Source organism: Nicotiana sylvestris, chromosome 6 (assembly GCF_000393655.2).
Source record: "Nicotiana sylvestris chromosome 6, ASM39365v2, whole genome shotgun sequence".
NCBI lineage: Eukaryota > Viridiplantae > Streptophyta > Magnoliopsida > Solanales > Solanaceae > Nicotiana > Nicotiana sylvestris.
Window position 1 is genome coordinate 174,774,340 of NC_091062.1, and position 9,131 is coordinate 174,783,470.

The 9,131-nt window shown below is 34.5% G+C and overlaps 1 long non-coding RNA gene across 1 annotated transcript; it reads right to left on the bottom strand.

Moving 5' to 3' along the window:
* Positions 1-2,943: 2,943 nt before the first annotated feature.
* On the bottom strand, positions 2,944-5,069 carry LOC138872208 (uncharacterized). Its single transcript, XR_011400667.1, has 3 exons — positions 4,961-5,069; positions 3,969-4,027; positions 2,944-3,293 (listed from the first exon to the last, which is right to left on the bottom strand). It is a non-coding gene; the product is annotated as an uncharacterized lncRNA (long non-coding RNA).
* Between the last annotated feature and the right edge of the window lie 4,062 nt (positions 5,070-9,131).

Sequence of the window (9,131 nt, forward strand, 5' to 3'; positions counted from 1 at the left end):
TCAGTTCCTATTGGCTATTGACTATAATCTCCTTAAATTTAATTATTATTTTTTTCGAACTTCCTTAGCGAACATTTTGCCTCCGCCACTAAACCGTAGAGTTGGTTGATTTCCACCTTGCGAATACCTAGTGGGAACAACTTGTGATTTAGTTTAGTGGACTTTCACCTTATTAATATTGGTACATATCTTTCATAATAATCTTCATGAAAAAGAAGGAAAAAGAAAAATTAGTTCAGTAAGTTTTTGCAACAAAGAAAGTGAGGCTCCATACCTTTCTCCGTGGGCTTTAGAAATTATTCTCATAGCTATGCTTAGGCCGACAATGTGTAGAGTGGAAAGAGCGCTTAGCAAAAGAATCATGTGACCAATATGAAATGTGGTGAAACTAAGTGGATTAGTAAATATCACAATAATTGGAATTTGACATACATCTTACAGCTTGTTTGGATATGATTGTTATCTATGTATTGTATCGTATTTATTACTTTAAATACAATATTTGGTTTGACTGTTATTTATATTATATCGTCAAATTCATTGTTACGCAACGATGAAAAATACCACTAACATAATGACCGATTTGGTGTGGTCATGTCGTTACCTTACTTTTTCCTCTTATCTTGCCCTTTCTTATGTTAAATAATTATATTTTATCCTTTATCCTACATTTTATATAATAATTTTACCTCTTACCTTACTTTTTCTTTGTAAAATTACAAGTTTATTTTTCATATTAATTATTAGTGCATGGTATTATGAAATGACAGCAAACAATACAATTTCTCCAAACATTATATACATCAAAACGATACAGTACAATATCATACAATATAATATAATACATTATAAAACGATGCATAACAACCATCCAAACAAGCTGTTTTATGTGATTAAAGAAAAGAGAAGGTTGACTGTGGCTTGGCTGAAAAAGAGAACCTTCTCACATTTACAAAAAGAGAAACTAAATTCATAATATATTACTGATATTAACCAACTACTATTACCAATATTAGTCAATTGGCTATTTGTAGCAAAAAAAAGGGGTCAAAATTTACCTTCTTTTGAGTGGGTGTTATTAGAATAGATTGGGTACATCATAAGGAGCTTGAATCCTAATTTTGGGATGATTCATTGGAGTTTTGAGGTGGTTTGAATTGAAAATTCAAGTAGAAGATGAACATGAAAAATAATAATATGTGTATCACACTGTAGTATTTGTGTATCATATATGTATCGTATTTGTATCAAATGTACATCACATGTATATTCAAGTATACATGTGTTTGAGATACATGTTTGATACATTTTAACTACGAATTTTGATATTAAATCAGTCCAAACCACATCAAATCTTCCTCAAATTCTATATATTGACTCGTCTATATGTTTTCAATAAATTTTACCTATACCCATCAAAAACGATTATTTTTGCTTAATTTTTGGATTTTTTTTTTGTGTATATATATATATATTTATTTATATATATATATTATCACCTTATTTACTACCTCATCCATGAATTTTTCTTTCCGTCTTGCATGTATTGCTAATCACTCTTAAAAATATGGAAGGAGATCTTTGCGTGTGATTCTTGGAGTTGGAGAGAAAGAACCTTATCTATTTGGGTTTTCAATTTTTATATATATTTGGCTAGCTTTAGTAAGTTTATGGTTAATAGCTAGAGGTTGGTAAGTTGGAACTTATTTGGGACATTTATGTAAGGTTCCCTTACAAAAATTACTAAGCGTGCACAATAGGCTTTGATAGATTATTTAGTTGAGTTTGTGTTGCACTACTTAACAATTCGGGGAATTTGCATCTATACCCGCTTTTTGTGTCACGTTTTAACTTGTGCCCGCTTTGCAAAAAAAATTGCAAACGTACCCGCTTTTTCGCATAACTTCAGCATACGGGGCTGAAGTAGCAAAGGCAATCACGCAAAACTCCAGCATTTTAGTAGTCGGGCCTGAAGTTATTTTATAACTAGCGAACTTCAGCTCTGGAGCTGAAGTTTTTATTTTATAATTGGCGAACTTTAGCTCTAGAGCTGAAGTTTTTGTTTTGTAACCGGGAAACTTCAGCTCTAGAGCTGAAGTTTTTGTCTTTGTAACTGGGAAACTTCAGTTATAGAGCTAAAGTTATTTAGTTCATTGTATGTTCACTACCCCAAATGACACTCTTTTCACATAATTTTTGCCTGGATTCTTTTACTGCAATTGTTATGGCCCAGTTCTCACTTCTTTTTCTTTTCAATGGAACGATTACATAATATACAAACCTGAAGTTCATCATCCAGGAGTAAAAGCTAGATAGAAAACAAGCTTCTGGTGCAATATCTCGCCTTCACAAACGGTAGCAATCACACAATGTCTCATGGAAATCATTTAAGCATGAGATTTTGTAAACAAAGTCAACCTATTGCACCTTTTAGCAAAAAAAAAACATATTGCACCAGCAGATCATCTTTTCTCTAGGGTATTAGACTAGTAGATTAGATAAAAAATAGCAGCAGAAGAAAGAAGAAGAAGAAGAAGAAGAAGAAGCAGAAAATGAAGGAGGAGGAGAAGAAGAAGAAGAAGAAGGAGGAGGAGAAAGGGGGCTGAAGTTATTTAAAAAGTGGGTACAAGTTAAAAGTCTTTTAAAAATGGGTATAGTTAAATGAGAGCGACCAATAGGGCGCCCCGTGCAATTTTTACTAACAATTCAGACAGGGGTTGGGCCAATAATTTATTTTGCTCATCAAACTTAGGGAGAAATTCAAAAATAGCCAGATTTACAACTGGTCGTTCAAAAATAGCCCAGTTTCAAAAGTAATCGAAATTTAGCTACTTTGTCACAACCCAAACCGAAGGGCCGCGACGGGCACCCGGTGCCTTACTCAACCGAGTACCAACATAACATATCTTTCTTATTATACTATCTTGAGTAAATGAGCCAGAACCCGTCATGAGATAACAAGAATAAAACGTAAGGGAATACTCAACATATGACGACCCAACATGATATACAAACTTATACATGTGACATACGGGCCTATAAGGTCGACATGACCATTTGTAAACTCAACACATAGGCCAACAAGGCCATACAAGTATCCATAAATCTGACATTTGTCTACAAGCCTCTAAGAGTACATAAAATCATAAAGGTCGGGACAGGGCCCGCCATACCAATCAATATATATCCAAAGCATACTGACCAAATAGGCAACTCTGGAGCAAGTAGAGTGCACCAACACCTCCGCTGAGCTGATAGCCTACTAAGAAGACTGTCAACCTATCAATCGGGACCTGCGGGCATGAAACGCAGCGTCCCCAGGCAAAAGGGACGTTAGTACAAATAAAGTACCGCGTATGTAAGGCAGGAAAACATAAACAAGAACATTAATGAAAAGAGAGATAGAAGAGATACAAGATGTAACATATGCGTGCCTCTGGGGCTACTCACATGAAATACATAATACATATATATACATAAACTTTTAAAAACATACGCCTCTGTAGGCATCATCATCATCATCGTCATATCGTACCCGGCCTCAAAGAGGACTCGGTAAAAACGTACCCGGCCATCATAAGGCTCGGTAGAATCGTACCCGGCCATGTGAAGCTCGGTAAATCCAACCGGTCAGTGGTTGCACAATAGGTGTCGTACCCGACCTACTATAGCGCGGCTCGGTAGAGTAAAATAGATACTATATATAATGCATACTAGACTCATGGAATCACGTTTTAAACCTTTTGGAGTGACTTAAGGTCGTTGCACCTTCGATTAACATTATGGACATTATACCATCAATGTGAGCTTCTATAGGATTCAAGGATCATACATACTTGCTTAGAATAACTTTATAAGGAAAGAACAACATGAGCAACCTTAGTTTCTAGGAGTAGATCCGTTATGAAATAGAGTATTCATTTCAATTTAGATCATGCCAAAAGAAAGAGAGAAGTGTCTTAACATACCTTAACCATGGTGAGTCCTTAATACCTCTCAAGCTACTCTTCAAACAACTCAACTCAATCTACCATTGCATAAGGAGATTCAAAATCAGTGTTGAATAAAGGCTAAGTCTGCAACTTAAACTTGTAGCTCGTTTATATAAATTCGGGTAGCATCTCCCCTATAACAAGAGCCTCCTCAAATATCATATACCAACAACAATTACCAGAGAAATCCAGCAATACATAATTATCAATAACAAGACACCATAAAACAACAAAAAGTCATAACTATTTTACGACGAGCGACAAACTCCAATTGGAATTTGTATACCCCATATCATCCCTTATAGACTTTTTACTTTAACTTAATAGTATCATTAACATGATACTGAAGTCATTCATCAATAATTCCAGCTTTATACCATATATCCATAACCAAGAAAATGATCCACAACTTCAATTATTCTTAATTAGCAATTTTATTCACTAGTTCATGTCTAATTCATCCATTTAACTTAACCAACACCAAGATAACCTTAAGAACATGTAGTAATACAATATAATTACCTCATACAGTAGATGCAAGTCGAAATCCATATTATATTTATCTTACAACAGCCCAACACACCCCAATCAATTCATACCAAAAACGACGACTATAGTAGTATCCTTGGACACCCCGAAAATATTACAAAGAATGACTAATCCATCATTTTGCCATTACGTGATGTTTATCCACACCATTTATCCTCCAAAAACTCTATTAAATAGCAGCAAAATATACAGCTCAAAAGCTACACGAAACAACCCAAAACAGCCCGAAACAAGTCGAATAATTCGAACTCACGGCTTCTGATCACCGTCCCGTGAGTTCTAGCTATTACGAAATGTATTTATCAACCTTCCTTCATATTTAAAAGCTTAAATACAGAAATAAGGCATTTTCTTAAATATTAAATATCTTCCAAAACTCAAACTACAAAGAAAAAGAGAGGCAATATAGCGATACTTACGTCGTAGAGATCGTTTTAATGTTATCGCAACTTGATTTCGTGCCCCAGATGATAATCTTGTTGGAAACCCTTGTGGAGAGCTTGAGGGGAAGGTTAGGGGTGTTATTTGGTCGTGCTCTCTGGAAAAATGGGGAAAGAGACGAGATAAAGGATGTAAATATCCCATTTTGTTGAAAAGTCAAAAAGGTGCTACTTGGCACCATCTCATTGGTCCTTTTTCAAACACTTATATCTTTTTATCCGGATGTCGTATGAACGAACGGTTAAGAGCGTTGGAAACTACATTCTGTCACACCTCCTTTTTCCGCACCCGCGAGGGTGCAAGGGAGTTTTTCCAATTAAAGGACAATCGAGACGGGATTGGTTTATTTATTTCAGAGTCGCCACTTGGGAGATTTAGGGTGTCCCAAGTCACCAATTTTAATCCCGAATCGAGGAAAAGAATGACTCCATATTACAGTCTGCGTACCAGAAATCCGGATAAGGAATTCTGTTAACCCGGGAGAAGGTGTTAGGCATTCCCGAGTTCCGTGGTTCTAGCACGGTCGCTCAACTGTTATATTCGGCTTGATTATCTGATTTTATACAAATATGAACTTATGTGCAAATTTTATCTTTTAACCGCTTTATTATTATTGTTTTTAAAAAGAAATGTGAACATCGCTTAAAACACGTCTTTGGACTGCGTCACATGAAATGCACCCACAATCCGGAACACGTTTTATTTGATGTTTTGGGATTTGGATTCGGGTCGCATGAAATGCACACCCAGGCTTAAGAAAGTAAAATATTAAACACGCGCCTAAAGAGATTATCGCGTTATTATTTTGGGGAAGACCGTGAAATTCGCTAAACGGTCCTTCCGAATTCTAATTAAACCATACATTTTGTGAGGGCCCCGCAATCTATACGTTTTATTTGGCGAGGCTCGTCTCATTTTTATTTTTAAAGGATAAACCTACAATGACTATATTTTCTATTAAGTTCGTCTCTAAAATAAAAGAAAATCTCTTAATTATTTACATGCTGAAAAACGTAACTTATTAGTTATTAGTTTACGGCTAATGCGAATGGAAAATTGCGATCGAGTTTGTACAAAAAAAACTGCTTTCATTTTATATTCTGTTATTCAATAATACTAGAACATGAGATTGACCATAATATCAAAACAGATTAATTATTCTCCGATTAATTTAAACTAACATTATTAGATGAAGAAAGTATACATATGCAACCTCATTATTCATTAATCATTCAACTACATCTTTATACGAAGAAAGAAAAATTATATTCAACCACAAATCTAAACAGGAGGAATTCAACAGGAACAAAGCCTGATTAATATTTCATTTTTTGCTTCAAGCCGAGATTGTACAAATGTGTACCTGGAAACAGCAGTACAAGAACAAAAGAAGGAGAAGTCAACAGCAGTAATAACACAGCAACAGCAGATTCAGCAACACCGCAAACCAGTACAGTAGGAATAGCAGAAAACCCAGGAGACTATAAACGACTCCAAGTATAGAGAAGAAGTAAAAGGCAGGAAGGTTCTGACTATTTCAGATCTTAAGCGAGGCAATGAAGCAGTAACTATTCTTTTTCAACTTCAAAACTCTCCAAAATGAATTCTGCCCTTGTATATTCAGTGTATCCAGAATGTATATCGGGTGTATACTTCTCACTCCGCCCCCTCTTTTTTTCTTCTCTCTATCTAGTTTTTCCTCTCTTTTTTTCCACCTTCTTCCTAAATTTTCTCTTCTATTTATAGCAAAATTTTCGAAATTTTCAGATTTGTTTTTTTATTATTTTATTATTTTTTTAATTAAAAGAAATCCCACTTACAAATTGCTTTTATTTTTTTAGAAAAAGAAATCCCACCTTTATTTACTTTTATTTTTAAAATTCCAACTTTAATTACTTTATCTTATTTAAAATCCCACTTTTTATTTTTTTAAAAGAGAATCTCACTTTATTTAACTTTTCTTTAAAAAACAAACCACTATTTTTTTTTCTTTTAAAAATGCTACTTTCAATTACTTTAAATTTTTTAAATTTTCAGATACCTTTATATTTATTTTTTAATTCCAACCTTATTTTACTTTTAAATTTTTTAAAACTTTTTACTTTTTTAAATTTTCTACATTCTTTTACTTTTTTTTATTTTTTTATTTTTTTATTTTTTTAAAATCATTTCCGAAATTACTATATATATATATTTTTTAAAATAAAAATAATAAATAAAATAAAATATTTTCGGATTTTGTTTTTATATATATAAAAAACAAAAAATAAAACTATTAATAGTGATAATTCACTTTTTATTTTTTATTTTTTTGGTTTTGTTTTGTGTTGGACAAAAATGAAGAAGGGGTGTTGGGTTAATGGAGTGGACCGGATCGACCCGGTTTGAAACGGACCGGGTCATGGGGAAAGTTGGGCAATTATTTGGGCCTCTGGTTTGAAATTGAAGAAGTGGCTCAATCCGATTTTTCTTTGTATTTTTGTTCTCTTTTCTTCTTTTATTTTTCTAAAACTAAATTATAAAAGTACTTAAATTATTATTAAGAACTAAATTAAGTTATAAAAGCGCAAATTAACTTCCAATAACAATTAACACACAATTAAGTAATAATTAAGCATAAAATTGTTCATTTGGACATTAAATGCTAAAAATGCAAAAGATGCCTATTTTTGTATTTTTTTATTAATTTAACAAATAAACATGCATAGACAAACATACAAATAGTTACACAAAATATCACAAAAATTGCACACCAAGAAAAATTATTTTATTTTTGAATTTTTTGGGAGTAATTCTCATATAGGGCAAAAATCACGTGCTTACAGCTGCCCCTCTTTGCCCGAAGACACGAATGGTTTTCGTGCAAAGATAAAGCGAGCGATTTTTGCCCATCCGAGTACTCCGTGTGAAGCATTTTTTTTTATTTTTTTATTTTGAAAAAGATTTGACCGAACCTTTGCTTCAAAGGTTTCCTACATATCCTGGGCTAAACAGGAATCAGGTCAATGTAGTTCGGGAAGTTTTGGTAGCTGGGACTACCGTGGGACTGCGATGTTACTGCTGTTGCATGTTGTTATCACTACTTACCGATCTCCTTGTTACACCGTGCTTAAAAGAAAACAAGAAGCTAGGCTAGATTGAAATTTGTTCTTGTTGCCTTGCTTTCTTGTCGACTTGTGTTTCCTCCGGTGCTTTTCTTCCGTGAATTTTGGAATGATACTGGCCATCTGCTTTTCTGAATACCAGTTTTCATCATTTTGCTCGGTCCGCTGGGGACATGGCTTTCTTCATTAAGCTTTTGGCGGTTCCTCTGGTGGGTACGGCTTTCTTCATCAGACTTGTTATGCTGGGCATGATTTAATGTTCACCAGCTGCTTCTTTCAAGACGCGTCTTTTCTTCCTTTTGAGTCATGCGCCTGAATTTGTGCTGGGACCTCTTGTTGCAACCTTCTGTTTCCGGTGCTGAGATTTTATTGTTTCCTGTTGGAGATTCTTGTTGTAACCCTCTGTTTTATTGTCTTCTAACTTGATCTTGAAATGTATGCCTCTGTTATTATGGGCGGGCTCCCAACTTCAACACTTGAAAAGTAAAGACTGGAATGTATGCCTCTGTTATCTGGGCGGACTCCCAACTTCACTACTTGAAAATTAAAGACTGAAATGTATGCCTCTGTTATCTGGGCGGGCTCCCAACTTCAACACTTGAAAAGTAAAGACTGGAATGTATTCTTCTGTTATTATGGGCAGGCGCCTGGCTTCATCATCTTGAATTTAACAACCTCTATTCTCCAGGTGGGATCCTACAACCAAAACAAACAAAACAAACGAGAATTTCCTAACCCAGTTTGCACTGGGAAGATTTGTGAGTCGTTAGCAAAATTGTAACCTATTTATACTACTGATGCAATGATGAGAGTAAACTAAAGACTAGGCTAGGATGTGCATCTCCTACGAGTAAAACCAAAACTCTTGCTAGCAAATGTGTCTGCTAAAAAAACCTCAATGACTCAAACTAGAAAGTGCTTCTTCTATGGTTGAATCGGAATGAGCTAAACTAGGAAGTGCGTCTCCTAAGGGTGAAAACTTCAAAGAACTAGACTAGGAATTGTGTTTCCTATGGTCGAACTCAAAATGAATCAAACTACGAAG